This window comes from Mytilus californianus, unplaced genomic scaffold (assembly GCF_021869535.1).
Source record: "Mytilus californianus isolate M0D057914Y unplaced genomic scaffold, xbMytCali1.0.p SCAF_43, whole genome shotgun sequence".
NCBI lineage: Eukaryota > Metazoa > Mollusca > Bivalvia > Mytilida > Mytilidae > Mytilus > Mytilus californianus.
Window position 1 is genome coordinate 729,362 of NW_026262694.1, and position 19,471 is coordinate 748,832.

Consider the following 19,471-nt stretch of genomic DNA (forward strand, 5'->3'; position numbering starts at 1 on the left):
GTTTTTTTGTTTTATTTTGTGTTGGTTTCTTTTTTTTTTTTTTTTTGCTTTTTATTGCTTTAGTTTTGCTTGCTCTCTATGCTTTTTTGCTTGATTGTCTGCGATATATTAACATACACATATAAATGTAAATGCTAATTCTGCTTTATATATATATTCATTTTCCAATCTGCTGTGTTGAAATTTTTGCCTTTATAATTTATTTATATGTTTATTTTCTGCTGCTTATATACTTATTTATAATTTTGCTCTTGCTAGTTACTCATTATTATTCTGAACTGCTGTAATGTGCTTAATGCTATTACTATATGTTTTACTTTAACTCATCAGATACAGACTGACACAAATGAGTTGAAGTAAGAATATGTTAAGTATAGACCACTTTTAAAGTGATGTTTATTCCAAATTTCAGAATGAGATGCTTGTTTGAAATTATCTTTTCTTGTTGTGTTTATGGTACATGTACATTAAAATGAAGTGACCATACTATAATAAGTTTTGCATAATCTCTGCTGAAACTAACTCATTAATATGATATGCATACACAAACTCATGATGTGCAGTCTGTGTTCGATTGGTAGATAGTTTTGTTAGTTTTTATGATATATTGATCATGCATTAATTTGATTTGCAATGTGATGCAAAAGTATTGCTTTTTATTAAGAGGGATACTTCATTTGAAGTCGGTCAGTGTTCTTAATTTTTTTAAATTGCGTGTCTCTCAAGTACGCATTATTCTTTTAAACGAGAAATATTAATGTTTAGATAAATCTTATATATTTACAGCTACATCTCATAAAGAATATTGATCTTTGATCGTATCAGAGATATAATGAGTATAAAACATCTCTGCCTTCTTAAATAGACAAAGGATCATATAAATTTGTAAATTTGACATGGGAGTTTTTAATACATATATACAAAGGACAAACATAAAAACTCTAATATCTACATGTAGTAAATTGAACAACTCTGACAGTCTTGAAATATTTTACATATAAGGCTTATTTAGATTATATATAGTTCATTTAACTAAAAATGTTTTTCAAAAAGAATGAACGTGTTAGACAGACAACATCTTATTATAAAAATATTGACAAATCTGACTGGATCAGATTTGAAGGCAAAACAATGGACATTTGTATACTTGTGCTTCTTGTGTGATCTTTTCTTTTTTGCCATAACCACATAGAATGGAAAAAAATGTCTTTGTGTGTTGGAAAGAATGACAGTAAGGAAATTAAATGTATTATGAAATTATAGGAATGAAATAATCTTTCAAAATATGTACATAACATGAACTATACAGATATTCACTGTTTGGTTTGCTCAAATTAAATTTCCATCTGAATCCAATGTATTTATTAAAATTTCTTCTGAGTTATCTCCCTTAGACCATTTAGAGTGAATATCCTACACAACAACAGTGAATGTCTCAGAGTGCAGATTTGATATTTGATTTTAATGTTGGACTCTGTCTTGCTATTGTATTTTATGTTTTCATATATATGCATTTATTGTAAATTACAAATATGTCTAAAGGTGTCACAGATCTTGAAAAATTATACAGTTTTAAAGAAAAAGAATTCTAAAAGTCCCCTGATTTCACAAATATCATGGTATATTCATGTATACTCACTCATCATTAGAGTTATAAATATTGATAAAGCTAAACACATGCATGAAGGGTGATATTCTTAAAATAATTTCTTATAATTGTCAAGGTCTTTATACAAAGGAGAAACGGAGAGATGTTTTGAATTATTTAAAGTCAAAGAATTTTAATATCTACTGTCTTCAGGACACACATTTTACAGAACAAGACGAATTAAACATTAAAAATCAGTGGAAGGGAGAATGCCTTTTCAATTCATTTACATCCAATCAGAGAGGCGTGGGCATCTTTTTTAATGAAAACTTTGATCTTCAAATTCACAAAGTTAAAAAAGATGAGGGTGGAAACCTTCTTGGACTGGATATTACAATTGAAGAACAAAGAATTACCTTAGTTAATATCTATGGGCCAAATGTAGACACTCCTTACTTTTATCAAAAGGTGGCAGACCTAATTGAAGAATTTGATAACCAATCTTGTATTCTTTGTGGTGATTTTAACCTAATTCAAAGTTTCAATCTTGACACTCATAATTATGTTAATATCAACAACCCAAAGTCTAGAGAAAAAGTATTACAGCTAATGGAAGACTTTAATCTAGTTGATCCATTTAGAGAATTATACCCCAATGTGAAAAGATTTACTTGGAGGAAAAAAAAACCCTTTAAACAATCTCGTTTAGACTTTTTTCTGATTTCTGATAATATTTTTCACTTTGTTAGTGATGTTAAAATGGATAATAGTTACAGGTCTGATCATTCACCAGTGATCTTTTCTTTCAAGATTAATGAATTTATAAAAGGCAGAGGCCTTTGGAAGTTTAATAATTCCCTTCTTCATGATACTGACTATGTTAAAGAGGTAAAAAAAAACTCATAAGTACAGTAAAAGAACAATATGCCATCAAGATATATAGAGATGAAAATTTACAAAATATTGACAACTCTGAAATTGAATTTACTGTTGATGACCAGTTATTTTTCGAAACTTTACTCACAGAAATACGTGGTAAAACTATTTCATACGCCTCTTATAAAAAAAAGGAGGGTATAAAAATTGAAAATGAGATTATTTTAAAATTAAAACAATTAGAAGAAAATGCACTAACAGAAGAAAATCTTGAAGAGATTGATCAGAAAAAAGCAGAACTTAAAATGTATAGACAAAAGAAGGTTCAGGGACAATATGTTAGGTCAAGAAGTCAGTGGATTGAAGAAGGAGAAAACCATATCAATTTTTTTTTAAATCTAGAGACTAGAAATTATATTAATAAGACTATTCAAAAACTTACTTTAGAAAATGGTGTCAAAGTGGAAGAACAAAAAGAAATCTTAAATCAGACAAGGGTGTTTTATGAGAAACTTTATAAAAAACAAGATTGTTTGAAAAGGGTTGATTTAACACGGGACAATTGTTATAATGATATACCGAAGCTTAGCGAGGATGAAAAGCAGTTATTGGAGGGAAAGATTAGTTTTTCTGAATTAACTGCAGCATTAAAGAGAATGAAAAATAACAAGAGTCCGGGATCTGATGGTTACACGGCAGAATTTTTTTAATTTTTTTGGATTGATATTGGTAAATTTGTCCTTAGATCTATAAATTTTGGATATGGGAAGGGCCAAATGTCTGTCATCCAGAGGCAGGGAGTGATTACATGTATTTCAAAAGATGGTAAACCAAAACAATTTCTTAAGAATTGGAGACCTATTACTCTTCTAAATTCTACATATAAATTGGCATCAAGCTGTATAGCAGAGAGAATAAAATCTGTTTTGTCAAAATTAATAAGTTCTGATCAAACTGGTTTTGTTCCAGGTAGATATATAGGCGAAAACTGTCGATTAATATATGATATTCTACATTTTACTGAAGAAAATAATATCCCAGGAATTCTCTTGCTGATTGATTTTGAGAAGGCATTCGATTCCATTTCTTGGTCCTTTCTTTATGATACATTAAGATATTTTAATTTTGGTGAATCAGTTATATCCTGGGTTAAAACCTTCTATAACAATATAACATCTGCAGTGACACAAAACTGTTTTCTGTCAGAATTCTTCACTGTAGAGAGAGGCTGTAGACAGGGAGATACTTTATCCCCTTATATTTTCTTGCTATGTGTAGAAATATTAGGCATTTTGGTAAGAAATAGTAAGGAGATAAAGGGTATTACTATAGATGATACAGAATTTGTACTTTCTCAATATGCAGATGATACATCATTGATATTAGATGGCTCGCCAGAATCGCTCGATGCATCTCTTCGTGTTTTCCAATTGTATGCTGAAATCTCGGGACTTAAGATTAATATAGAAAAAACAAGTGTTATTTGGATAGGTAGCAAAAAACATAGCCAGGATCAAATTTGTGTAAAGTGGGGATTGAAATGGGGCTCCAGTACATTTAAGCTCCTTGGAATTACTTTTTCAGTCGACCTAGATAGAATGATTAACTTAAATTATAGGCCAGTTTTAGATAATATAGACAACACTTTGAAAAAATGGTCAAAACAGTATCTCACCCCCTTTGGAAAGATTACCATTTTAAAAACTTTGGTCATATCTAAATTAAATCATCTGTTTCTATCTATCCCTAGTCCAGATGAGAACATGTTATGTAATTTAACAAATAAAATGTATGCTTTTATCTGGGATAATAAACCTGATGAGGTCAAGCGAGATCTTTTATGTCAAGATTATTATATGGGTGGTTTAAAAATGCTAAATTTAAAAGCATTTATACAGGGACTGAAACTTACATGGGTAAGACGGCTGTATAATTCGAATTCAAAATGGGTGAGATTAGTCTCTATTGTGGAGCAAATAAATTTTAGTGAACTAAGTTATATTGGGCCTATTAAAAGGTCATCAAAAATTTTGGCAAGAGGTTTTTGATGCATGGAAAACCCTTAATCAAATTAGAAAACCAAGATGTATTGATGAAATTCTATCTTATTCTTTATGGGAGGTAGAAAACATTAAAATTGGTGGTTCAAGAGTCTACTATAAAAACTGGGCAAACGCTGGAATTTGGACAGTGCATGACTTGTTAGATTATCAGGGCAAAGTTATGTCATTTCAAAATTTCCAACAATTATATCAATTTAGGCCAAATATTTTACATTATTATGGAATAGCACACTCGCTTAATGAGTGGTATAACACGATCAATATTGAAGTAAAGGAGAAAAAAATTCAAGCAATACTACCTTTTAACATAAGTATCTTCTTTGAATCAAAAAAAGGTTCAAAGGACATGTACAAAGTATTGAATGAGAAATATATTACTTTTGCTGCAAAAGAAAAATGGGAGAACCATATGACTGGTATTAACTGGAAAAAAATACACACTTCGTGTACAAAATATACTAGAAGCACTAAGCTTTGCTGGTTCCAATATAGAATTATACATAGCATTTTAGGAACTAATTCACTACTTAACAAGATGAAAATAAATAGTAGTACATTTTGCAAAGAAGGACAAGAGACCATAGAACATTTATTTTGGAGTTGTCCGATGGTCGCCACCCTCTGGCATGCACTAAACATCTGGATTTTTGAAATGACAAATATTGAACTGCCTTTGAATATAATGATTATTCTATTTGGTATCTACGAAAATGTTAAATTGAATTTTATTAAAAATAAGATTATTCTGCTTTCAAAAACTAAATTTACCGAACAAAATTACAAGAAGTTTTGCCAAATTTAAATGCTTTAAAAAACTATTTAAAGGAACACTTGAACTTAGTTAATTGAAATACATTTCATTTTAAAAAAACTCTCTGTAGATGAATATAACAAATACTGGAGTCCCTGGGCCCCTATTATAGAATAAATAATAAATGTTGAATTTTGATTAAAACACCACTAACAAATATTGCAAGAACAAATAAGATTCCAATGTTATAAGAAAATTATTTATTTTCAACCTATTGTTGCGCCATCATATATTCAATTGTTGTTTAATTATTTAATACTTCCTTTGTGTGAATATGCCATTCTGTATACCTTTTGTTCATACATGTTGTGCTAGTCTATTTGTTACAATAAAGAAAATTCATTATAAAAAAAAATAATCACTGATAAAAGATTCTGTAAAGGAGAAAAACAAAAAGAGCATTTATGGAATCTGATGAGCCAGAAAGAGGTCATCTTCAAGTATGCAAAATAGAAACTTTGGACAAATGGTAAATATCAGAGCTTTGAACAACACAAAGACTACTTAGTATCAGTGATGACCTTGATTTTTTAGTAGAACCAAAAAGATATGACTTTAAGCGAAATCGAATACCAACCGACTTTTACTTCGTTGCTAGCATGGTCCAGGCTAAGGATACCACTGAATACCTTCAGTCTCCATTCCTCACCGAAAGAAACATTGCCAAAGCATTTAGTTCCAGTTCTGCTATAATACCACCAGCTTTGTCATTCAGGTTCATCACTTACTGCCTCAGTATTTTTGATGTGAAAAAATACGGCGATAGAAAGGACGACATGCTGTTCCATAGATCTGCAGTATTTACAATTGATTCATCTTTGGAAAGTCATATTCTCTGTGAAGATGAACGAATTTTTTTCCGTCTTGTTCATGCTAAGACTAAAGTCTTGATATTGAAAGACTTCAAGTATCTGCGATTGTCTGAAATCAGCCCTGGAGAACATAAGTCAGCTATATATCAAAACCAGCAGTGATAACTCTGAACTAAGCGTAGGGACCTTTGAAATGAACTTTTGCGGTAGTGTTGCAAAAGATCCATGCCTGCTATCCATTGGAGAATTCAGAAAAATCGATAGTATCTGGCTTTGTTCCGGACATAAATTAAACCATGCAAAATTTATTATTTCCTCTTGGATAACAGAAAAGGTAATTGAACTATTAGATCAGAACATTTGTTTTAAAAATACAACTATGTGCATTCTGATCCTATCTTTAAACTTTATATTTCAATGACATACATATTTTACTGTAGATTCATCATTATTCTTGGATTCTAATATTCGCTGAATTCGTTAGTGTAAGTAATCCAATAATTAAAAAATTTCTACGTTTCTTTCTCTTTACAAATGAAAGACATTCTTGATAGGATACACCAGTTACGTTCAACACAAACCAGTTTAAAAAACAACTAAAATGCAACGCTGTAGAGCATGAAAGACCAATAGTTCTTCACATCCTTGTCGTTTAACTTGGTGGATTGTTGTCTCATTTTTTAATTTTTTTATTGAGAAAGACACGCTTACATGATTTAATTGATCAACTAGTTGATATTATATTGACAAAGACGCCTATAAAAAGTAAAATAACAAAAATACAGAACTCCGAGGAAAATTCTAAACGGAAAGTCCCTAAGCAAACGGCAAAACAGTGTTTGTAGTTGATTAAACATACCGTACAATATACATAATATACATTAGTAGGTCACATTTGAGGAAGAGAGAATGGGTTTGAGATTACGACAAATGTAACATATCCGTCGTCAACTGTGAAACAAATATTCATAACGATGAACCGATTCGTGGTGGCGTCCGAAAACTTTTCAAAGGGATGATTTTAATTTCTTTTAAGGGTTCATTTCAATATGTCAAAAACAATTCTTTTGACTAATGTTTGAATACAAGTTTTGAACACTTGTTGAATAATAATTCTTCTTTTGCTTTATATGTATTCATGATAACTAAGCAATACAATTATGCAAGCGGAAATACACTGACGAAATATCAGTTTGTTAGATTTAAATTCTAAAGCAGTGAAAAAACACCTACATTCGTTTTTAGTTTCTATCTAATTATTTAAAATTTTGTTCAATTCCAAACTTTGTTAATTAATGCATCGAATCAATAAATCATGTTTTTTTTTTTCTCTTCCTCAATGCAATAAACTGTTTTCTCTATATTTTTTTATTACTTGTAATTAAAACTTTTTTCGTAATCTAAACTCTGATACTACCTTAACAATGTTAACATACTGAGCATATTTCATTTTAGAAACATATATATTTCACCACTGCATCAAGTGTGTTACGATATTTCTCCACTCCAGACAGTTTGATTTTAAAATTTAAAACGTGAGGCTTGCCGACCTTTTGCCGAAGTTTGTGCTTCCTTTTAAATAATTTCAGGAGATTGTGTTTTCTGTACATGTGACGTCATCAGACATGGTCGCCTTTTTGCATGACGTCACGAAAGCAACTTCAGAAGACAATTTGACGTCATAATTGAATTTCGGCCAATAATTTGCCGAGAACAAAGTGTTCACTAAAGATGAGCAATATTATCTCACACCGACCGAAAAAATTGAAAATTAATTGAAAATTAGAGAAAAAAGTGTTTCGAATATTTCTTAATACTTTATAGTATAGTTTTTGTATACACTGTTTGATTTTAAAACAAGGTGAAAGAATCGAAAAAAGATTTTAAAACGGTTTGTGGCAAACAAAATGTTGAAATAAAATAAAAACGTTGGTTTGAAGAAAAAACATGTCACTGCTTGTTACTGAACAAAAATTAGTTTGTTGTTTATAAAACTAGTCCAGTCTACCCAGCCCCATTCCTCTCTTTTTCTTTAAACTCGGAATTAATTATTCGTATGAATCGGATGATATTATCAAGATCTCAGATGCCACACATAGTAAGAAAAAAGTTAAAATGATATATCAAATTTAATTTATCACACAGTTTTAGACAAATGGACTATTTTGTTTTAAATATGGACTATTTAACTTTCTATGGGTATTGTTTAAATCAAATTGATGATAAACTGAACCAAAACTGAACAAAACATCATTTTACTTATATTTTTCCTTTTGTCATCACTCATTTTCAATTGAAGACTATACAGAACATCATGTATGACTAAGTTGTAATTTGTTTTACACTAGCGTTCCGTTATTGCTTCTTTTGTCTTTATATTAGTTTGTGTGTATGCTTCGTGTCAATCTAATGCGTCAACACTCAACAGATATATCAAACCTGGGATTTAATACACCTGATGCACTTTCCATTTACAAAAGACTTATTAGTGACGCTCGAATTAAAATTATCGTTTAGACAAATGACCTTTGCAGTAAGGATGCATTGCAACCAAACAATTCCGACAAATTGTTTCAAATACGGCTATGTATTTTCTCTATATGGGGGTTGCAAACCTTTATGTTTTGAATAATTTCAACATTTACGAAATAGTTAACTTACAAAATAGTAATATATCAATGATATTTCGTGTTAGTGAAAAAGTGCTGACTACCGGGTTTGTGATACTCTTAGGAACGAAACATACATCAAAAGCGGCATCGTCCCAGTGGTTGTTAACACTTCTCAAAGATATCAAGCTATTAGTTTAGTACGATAGACTAAGCAGGGTCGCTCGATTCTAGACAGCTGAAAGATTACATCAATTAGATTAGCATTGAAACACATAATTTAAAAAAAGTGTTTTAAATCTGGCTTAGGCTGTTTATGCCTCAAACATTTCTAAAGTGTGGATGAACAATTAATACACTATGTTGCTTATTTGTTTATACCTTTGGATTAACAATTACATTCTATCGATAATTCAACATTAAGATTAACCTCATCTCAAATCTGGATACTATTCACAATTAATAGCTTTCTGTTGACATTACATTATTGCATTCCTTTTCTACAGTTACGAATGAAGATTTTCTAAGTGAAGATTTGTCAGCACTTCACCTTCGTCGACTTTCAATCCTTTACAATGTAGATGAGATTCGCGAATTGGTAACACATCTTGAACTACCATACACCGAATGGAAAGACCTCTTCATCGTAGAACCTGAACCACAGCTACTGAAATTCAAAGCATTATGTCTTTGTCACGAGCAATCAACACTGACTTTCAGAAAAATTAAAAAAGCTGTAGTGGAAGGAAAGATACAAAATCCACACACTTTGTGCAAGGTAAATGTTTTTTATACAACACAATTTGATAGTTTACTTGTGTAAGGTGTTATTGAACTGCTTAAATGTATTTATAAACAAAATGGCCTTTCTTATCTAAAGTAGTTTGAAATCACACTTCTACGTAGTGAATTACAATAGAATATTATCGTCACATGAAGTGTCATTTCTTTTTATTTGAAGTTTGCAGTTATAAAACAAAACATTTAACGTCGTGTTTATTCATGTTGCAATAATTGGATTAAATTATGGATCCAAGGAAAAAGTGGTGTGTTATAGAAGATCTCTGCTTATGTCATCCATTGGTTGAAGTAAGTCATATAGGTTTTATTTTTCATCTTAGTTGTCCACATCGTTTTGAAAAACGTGTTTCTGTGTAAAGGAAATAGTGTACAACAAAGTGATGAGCACATAAAGCATTACACTAGATAAAAACATAAATATATTCACGTTTAACTTTATGAATTCAGAAAATTCCCGATATTAGTGTGGGCATGTCATTGGGTCGATCTAAATACAAGGAAGCAGACTTGTTTGTGTCATTATTCAGTGTTGTAAAAAAATGACGAAATGACATCAAATTGTTAAATAGTTGACTAACATTGTTCTCTAGAACGACGTGTTAAGAAAAAGGGTTCTCATGAATTGATGTGGTTTTAATTGCATTGTGAAATATTAATCATAGTTACATCTGCTTTGTACAGGTAATGAGAGGCGCATTTGTGGACTTTGGTAAGCATATTTTTACAATGAAATCGTCTGTGTTTATTGTATAGAATAGATAATGTGTATGTATAAACTAAAAGAACATAAACTATACATAGTATTAATAATTTGTTTCTTTTCACACTAGAAAATTATACGAAAAATTATTATATATATAGGTATATTGCATATAATTCATCGCATCATTTAACTTGCATTTCTTGGTGGTATTTGGTTCATTTCACGTACAGAAGCTAGTGATTAGATTGTTTTAATAAAATAACAAATTCCTATTAGTTCAATATAAGATGTACATTTGAAAACTATGCAAAACACAAGTTTGGTTATCTAAGTTTACTTTGCATTCTCTACAATGCATTGCTTTGACTGTTTGCAAAGGGTTAACAGTTTTCATTAGTGTCATGTGCATATGTGTGGGATTATGGATTTCTTTGGGGATCTTACAGTCATATGATTCCAATTTAACACCCAAACAAGTTGAATATGTTTTTTATCCTTGAAATGCTATAAAACACGTGTACAGTGAGTTTCTTTGCAGTGAAACTCCTTCATTTTATCACAATTCTTTGAAAGGTATTTCTTTTGAATAATTTTTCCTGCCTCCTACTTCGATGACAGTTTTTTGTTCCGTATGTAGTGAATTTAACGACAACACCACTATAATGAAATGTTAATGCACACAATATGTAAACAACTGTTTAACCTAAGCTTACTTTACAAATAATATGAAAAACACATTAACATTGCTCTATCATCTGACTATTTTTCGTGTGCACCCCCCCCCCCCCCCCCCACACACACACACACACAAAAAGCAAAACATAAAGATGGCTATATGAAATCACTTATTATATACGTGTTCCAAGATTCTGGGTTGAAAGCATATTTATGTGACGATCTGTAAACTTTAGTTCCAAATTCCGTCAGTTAATTAGCAGCCAAAGATTCGATCATTAATTCCTTTATGAAATTTGTGGAGTCCATACATGATGGATTCGCAAAACATGCAAAAAAGCAGGACTGAATTTACATAAATTTTGTAAATTATATGTGTCCAAAGCACTTTTCTTGATTCACCTTCATCAGGAACGTTCAAAAATAAATATTTGAAAGTCAATGATGAATAAGTATCGAAACAGTAAAGATAATAAGGACACAAGTGTTACTTCATGTTATTTCAGATACTGATCCAGTGAAATGGGATCTGGTTCCTTCTGGTGAAGACATTGATAAAATGGCACCTTTGATTGGAAACAAATCCTTATTTTTTCTGGTCGAACTTGGTATGAACCTCGAGACATGGGATACCATCAATCACAGGCAAACGAAACGAGATTTGGTGAAACTGAACAAGGATATTGTAGATGAATGGAGGCTTATTTGTAAAGCAAAGAATGTCAGACCCACCATGCGGATGATTGCTCAAGCGTACAAAAGTATTGGAAAAGACATTCGAGTTATTGAAAATACTCTGTTCAACTGACCAGAGACATTCCCTTTGCTCTCTTGTGAACCTGCTGTTGTTTAATGCATATATGTTTAACAGTAATATTGAGTTCACAAAGACGTTAATTGCTTTTTGAAAGATTTGTAAGAAATCTGAAATTAAGAAATATAATAAAATTGATTAATAAATGGAGTAAAATGCCAAACAGTTTGAAAAAGATTGGCTATGAAGATCTAGCACACATTGAGTAGTAATGTCAAAAAATTGCTGCATATTGATAGAAGAAAACTTAAAAAGTTCTTTTGACTTGTTCTATGGTTTTACTCAACTGATATTTTGCATATCATACAAATGAAATACTATACTTCTTAAATACACAAAACTTTTCCCCGAAATAAACCTCATCTTGTACGCTAAAACCCAAAAGTTTGAAAAGTAAAAAAAAAACTTGTTAAATGTTTAATCCAAAAGGCCTCAATGTACAGTCAAAATAGATAGGTAACATGTAAACATTAAAATTACGGAATACTATTTAATGTTTGTTAGATCTTAATAGCCACTTCTTTTGCATTGAACTCCATTTATTTTTTTGTTCATTGGTGTCGCTTTACAAATGATATCAAAAAATTCTTTAGAACCTGTAAAACATCGGACACAGTATTTGCAATGTTATGTTGGGCTGTAACTTGTACATGTCGGATAACACACATTTAGTGTGATGCAGATATAAAACTTCTTTTCATGATTAAATGAAAACGACAAAGATGATTTATGTAATGGATAATAGGGCTACATGAGTAGACATTAAATACGATAATAGGTATGACTGTACACTTTATGAAATCCTTGGGACATTATACAAAACGGAGTAAAATCAAAGTTTGTAAGTATTGGAAACACGATGTAGTTTTTTGTTTGATTATTTTTCATTTACTACATATTATGTTTTTTTTTTTGTTTACCTATATTGATATTGTATATACGTAATTTTTTTATTGCAAAGTTTTTATTTCAGATATACGTTAATATTTATTGGTATAATTTTTTCATGATCGGATATTCCGTAAATCTACGTATTCGATAGTTAAGAGCAATTTTCTGAAAAGGATTCCAGATAAAATGAACTAGACGGTGATAACAACTCACCTCGCTTTCGCTCGAGATAAAATAATAGAATATAAATACTTAACCCATGGTTAAAGAAAACAAATACACGGCTGCCATGAATTATTTCATTATTGATCAATGATAACAGAGTCATAAGTATATGCTGTATTTCAATTTTGAATTGTTATTTTATAGATACGAGAACCAGTCTTTTGAATAAGCCTTTGGAATTTACCAAAAATATCAATGTCCTTATTTTCTTTTATGAATAATAAGATAAAAATAACGAATTTTGACATGACCTATCGTAATCTAATCCTCTTCATGAATGGCAAAAATGCACTTGAAATAACAAATGGCTGTGAGTTGCTTATAATGCTTTGCTTACCATCTGGTATCGTCTCAATGATTAAATGGAATAAATATTTTGATTGCGTTAGGTAATTGCGTCAGCCATCATAAGAATAAGAATCAAGGTGTATTGATAACTAGTGCACGTTAAACACAGTAGAAACGATGTGCTTTTGCAAGTAGCAACATACTAATTGTCAGGTTTTTAAACCCATTTGTTAAGTATGCAGGTAGTTTGTGGACACACGTGTCGTAGTTATGCTTAGAATAATATATCTTCAGATGGAAATATATGTGTACACACTGCACATGGTTTATAATAAGAAGGGAGGCGTCAGATACTAAATGGACATTCGAACTCATAAGTCGAATATAAACTGATAACACCATGGTTAAAAAGGAAAAAGACACACAGACACACAGACACACAACAGTACAAAAACACGACTCAGAAAACTAAAGACTGAAGGGTAAGCAGCACCCGTCGTGTTGCTCAAGTTAGTACAAACCCGTTGATTAGTCTAATTCGGTAGGTCACATGTGGAAAAGGGGACAAAATTGTAGTTTCGAATATTGGAAAATATCTATTGTCATCTGTGAAACAGATATTCAATAAAGTTCAACCAACTCGTGATGGGGTTCGTAACATTTACGAAGGGACGATTTTAACTTCAATTATAACTATTGGTTTAAAAGCTTTCTTGTGAACAACAACCCTCTATCAAGGAAATCATGATATATGAAATGCAAGCCCTTGAATATCGTATCAAATGAAAGATATATATTCCGTATTCAGCCGCTGCTGGAATGTTGCTGCACAGAAATGGAAAGTTCACAATTTGTAAGCTAAAATCATCTTTTGTGTCGTAAAGTTTTGTTTTCAACAGACCCTCATTGTCAATTTCTAGATGGAGGTCAAGATTTGAGGCAGACTTAACTGTATCTGTTTTATACTTTTTACTTTATCTCAAGTTCGATGTGATAGATGCGTTATGTTTCAAGAAAAAGATTATTGATATGATATAATACTTCGATAGATGTGTATTCTACTTCATGCTATGAATAATTTTCATCATTTTGCTGGGTTTTTTTTTGTTGTTGTACATTTTTTAATACGTGTTCTTGTTTGACTTTTATCAACACTTCGTATGTTTTTATGTGTATATACCATTACGTTTTTGGCCAATATCAAAATGATACGGATGAAGTACTAAAACTTGATTCGATGAAATGTAGCCCGCCTCATGAAACTTTACTAATATAAAATAAGCAATGTCAGCATTGACGCTGAAATTATTTCTTGAGGTCAATGTCTTTTTAAGAGAATAATGTTGATAGCCTGTCACTAGATGGACTTTGTTTGAATAACAATATACTTAGACAATGCATTGCTTGTATTATGGTTAATACATTCACTTCTTGAAGACAGTTGTTTGTTTTTTTTTTGTTTTTTTTTTATCTCGTATTTTCGTCGGGGTTCCTGTCTTATTGACAACCATCTCTTTTTTCGTTGGTGAGGCTTTAAAAATGAATTAAAAAAATCATTAAGAACCGTGGTTATAAATTTTATTCGATGCTTACTTTTTTGATGGCTTATCTTGGTAGATGTTCGTCAATACTTTCAGGACTCAATCCAAGAATGCCAGTTTACTATTGGTCAATGCAAATTTTTTTTTCAAATTTAAAATGTTTTCATGAAAGTACATTTTGTTTTCACTGGACGAAGAAAGGTACCCACGAGAGTAAATGAAACTATAGGATTTTCCTATAGTTTGATAAATTTTAATCAAATAGTTTTTTTTCTGTCCGTATTAATTTGTTTACCTTGAAGCTTTATAACTTATACAAGCGCAGAATAAACTGGTAATAAATTGTGTGTTTAGGAAAATAAATAATTGTAGTCACACGGAAAAAGAAATTAAAAGGATTGTCAAGTACTGCAAATTCTAACAAACTGGAATGATTCTCTCGTTGTATAACCTCAGTGTGAATTGAAGTTTTATAAAATACACTGTGATTTAGAAAACACAAATATTCAACGCAGACTTTTGTATCAACACACACGTAGCTGATGGTAGCAAGAAATCATTTTCTTTGTTATATTTGTTTTAGGGAACCTTTTGAATGATTAAAACACTCTGGTAACGATTGTATCAACCTATTTTTAAACACCAAGTTTCCATAACCTTTTTCAACACAAACAGTTAACTTTATGTGTCATTTTACCTTTTATTTTTTAGCGTGTTTGTTGTTTAGATTTATTATTAAATAACATGTTGTTGATTGATGAAGCACTATGCCTTTGTATTTATTTTTGCTTAACCAGATGTATCATAACTGCTTTCAAAATAAAGTAATCAAAATAATTAGGTGTATTAATTTCCTTCCGTCTAATAATTATGTTATTTTCGACAAATATTACAAATACATTTCTATCAATACAGACGTACACCATTACATGGTACAAGGAACAGATTTAAATGTACAGTATACAAATAAGGAGATGTGGTACGATTGCCAATGAACCACTATCCATCAACGTCAAAATAACGGAGATATTAGCTGTAAGTCACCGTACAACATTGAACAAACCAATACTGTATAGTCAACTACTATGCAGACAAAGGGTCATACGAGCGATCAAGGGATACGGCAACAAATCAGAAGATGCAGTCAACGTACAGCGATAGTGAAAAGAAGGCTCCTATTTACGATCAGTACATGCAATTAACGTTGCCTAGTACACATGAGACAAAATGTGTTAATCAAATTGAAAAGTTATAGTGAACAGAAATGTTTTAACTTTTATTGAAGCGACACTGATGAGTCTGTTGAAGACGAAACGACAGTCTGGCGTGCAAAATTGTAAGCCTAGTATCTTAGATCAGTCTCGTGCCTGTTTACACGATATACAATCTAAGACTGATATATTTACTTGCTTCTTCAAATTTTGCTTCCTTTAGAGTTTAAATGTCAGAATTTGTGTTCTCATAGTTTCTCGTTTATGTACGAACAGAAACAAAAACAACCAGGAGAAAGAAGGAACATTTGTAGAGATCCTAACACAGGTTATAGTAAGTAGAGGTGTTCTATAAACACATTGCATTGCATATATAGAGTGTGAATACATTCCAATTCATCATTTGCAAACAACGAAACTATTATTTGATTGTTGCTATTTCATCATGTGTCCAAAATAGTTTAAGAATTAGTTGATATTGGAAATTATATCAGTATTCAAGCTTCCCTAGGCATCGTGATGGTGGAGCGTTAAAGGAGATGTTATGGCATAACTATCCAAGCTCAAGTATGAATATCATTTATTGTCGCTCGTGTAAAATTTGAAACAATCAATAAGGATGCATGATCGGTAACCTGTTTACACGATATACAATCTAAGACTGATATATTTACTTGCTTCTTCAAATTTTGCTTCCTTTAGAGTTTAAATGTCAGAATTTGTGTTCTCATAGTTTTTACGTTTATGTACGAACAGAAACAAAAACAACCAGGAGAAAGAAGGAACATTTGTAGAGATCCTAACACAGGTTATAGTAAGTAGAGGTGTTCTATAAACACATTGCATTGCATATATAGAGTGTGAATACATTCCAATTCATCATTTGCAAACAACGAAACTATTATTTGATTGTTGCTATTTCATCATGTGTCCAAAATAGTTTAAGAATTAGTTGATATTGGAAATTATATCAGTATTCAAGCTTCCCTAGGCATCGTGATGGTGGAGCGTTAAAGGAGATGTTATGGCATAACTATCCAAGCTCAAGTATGAATATCATTTATTGTCGCTCGTGTAAAATTTGAAACAATCAATAAGGATGCATGATCGGTAACCTGTTTACATCCAGTGAAATTTTTTACTTCAAAAATTTAGACTTTCGAAAATATCTTCCGGTAAACCGCGAAATATTTCCGAATATACTCCGGTTATTCCATGTTCTACCTATGTATTTTCCTGCAATGTTCCAATTTAGTGACAGGAACTTATTATAACTGTTCATTAAGTTAGCAAACCAGTAAAGTTTTATTGTTTAAAATATTTTCTCTATTCTTCATGCTATTTTCACATTATTTAACATTGCCATAAAAGCGGAAGGTTTGGCATGCCACAAAACCAGGTTCAACCCACCATTTTCTTCTTAAAATGTCCTGTACCAAGTCAGGAAAATGGCCATTGCTATATTATTGTTTGTTTCTGTGTGTGTTACATTTTAATGTTGTGTTTTTGTTGTGTCGTTGTTCTGCTCTTATATTTGATGCGTTTCCCTCAGTTTTAGTTTGTAACCCGGATTTGTTTTTATCTCTATCGATTTATGAGTTTTAAACAGCGGTATACTACTGTTGCCTTTATTTCTCGGTCAGTGTGAAAAAAATATTTCTCATCTCGATAGAAAACTTCGTTCTCGGCAAAATATTGGTCAAAATTTAATAATGGCGTCAAAGATTTTTTATTTCTTCTGAATTTCCTTTTGTGACGTCATGAAAAAGGCGACCATTCCTTATGACGTCGCATATAAAGAACACAACTTTCTGCAATTCTTTGAAAGGGAAGGATAAACTTTGTTTTGATATCATCTTAAAATCTTTAAAGAAACTGATTCCGCCACTATACCTAGTGTATTACGATATTTAGCCACTCAAAACAGTTGACCTTTAAATATATAAAAAGCTCGGTAAGCCTCGCTTTTGAAATTTTAAAATTTAACATTCTCGAGTGGAGAAATGTCGTTACACACTTGATGCAGTGGTGGAATCTATATTTCTATTATTAATTGTAAGTTGATTGAACATTTTAAAATTATGAACATTAAATTATGTCTTAAAATCTTAAGATCTCTAGAGTTGTTTATTGGTAAATTCTACAACATCATACAAGTTTGTGAACTTATTTGACATAATTTTCCTTTTGGATTCCGGAACAGTTAAGAAAAGAATTCCGGATTAAGAAAAGACTAGGATCGGACATTCAGATGTTTTAACAGTTAACATCACAATTAAATTTGTATAATCTTTCTTGTCAATTTGTATCATAAATCTTGTTGAATTTAACATTGATTTTTGTCTTTTGTTTGCTACAATTTAAAAATTATTTCTGGCCGTAACAGAAGGGAGAGCCTGAATGCCTTATCTAACACATGATACCTGGTCTCTAGGAACAGATTGAAAGGAAAAGGCAGGGCCCGAATTTATTTGTCTGTGCAACAAATTTATTTGTTTTTAAATAACGATATTTCTATGAACATGCACTGATTTAAACACCCTTCCTTAACAAATTATCCTTGCATTTTCCTTTATCTTTTACTTATTTATCTATCAATAAGATGCACATGAGGGTTTGAAGAATGTCTTAATTTTTAATAAGGTCCCCCGAGATTTATTAGGTCTTTCCACTTTTCTGTGGAAAGACCTATTGTATTTGTTCTGATTATTATTATTATTATTATTATTTTTTTCTTCCGCCTAATTTTGTTCTCACGTAAAATTTTTGTTTCGCAAGATGTCGCTTAGATATTTCTTATATAATATCATACAATTTATGCGCTTTTTATTTTCACCCATTCTAAGCCGAACAATTTACTTTGTAGGAGTTATCTCCCCGAACACTGTTTTCCTTGTTACTGCATCTCCTCCGTAACCGTAAAAGAAAGCGACAAATTTATTTTACCAAATTGCTTGTTATATCCTTAGGATGTTTTGTCCAATTTTGACCGAGGCGGTACGTAAACTCCATATGAGAGTTATTTTCCCTTCTGTATTTGACATAAGGGATATATAAATGTATAGCATGAATGGTAAGTGATAGAGACCTAAGGTATATTGATTTGAGTTCCATGGTTCATTTAAATGAAATTGAGGCCAAGGTCAAAGGTCAAGGTCATATTCTAAATTTTAACTTTTCCTTGTTATTTGATCTCCTCTGTCACTTTTAAAGATACAAATTAAAGAACAAGTGCAAAATGTTTGCCTAATTGTGATTAAGATATGATACATTTGGTCTGAAACAATCCAATGACATCTTATAGGAGTTATTGTTCCTGAAATGATTCAATTTGAGGTTAATTGATTATTACTCCAACTTGTTACATGATAAAGCCATAGGGTCTTTTGCAAACTGTTGGTTGACCTATGACCTTGAAAAATGTCAACCGGAAGTGACCTTGAGTGAACCGGAAGTAGTATTTTTGCACTTATTTCATGGAAAAGTACCTAGAAACCATATATCTTTTGAATGACCATAGGTTAACCTATCTTTTGAGACCGGAAGTAACATTTTATTAACCG

At 31.2% G+C, this 19,471-nt stretch overlaps 1 protein-coding gene and 1 long non-coding RNA gene across 2 annotated transcripts in view; both read left to right on the forward strand.

The window, feature by feature from the left end:
• LOC127699901 (putative ankyrin repeat protein RBE_0317) overlaps window positions 1–19,471 on the forward strand; it is a 639,895-nt gene that overhangs the window by 420,242 nt on the left and 200,182 nt on the right. The window lies entirely within an intron of this gene.
• On the forward strand, window positions 9,269–11,583 carry LOC127699892 (uncharacterized). Its single transcript, XR_007981276.1, has 3 exons — window positions 9,269–9,537; window positions 10,242–10,269; window positions 11,445–11,583. It is a non-coding gene; the product is annotated as an uncharacterized LOC127699892 (long non-coding RNA).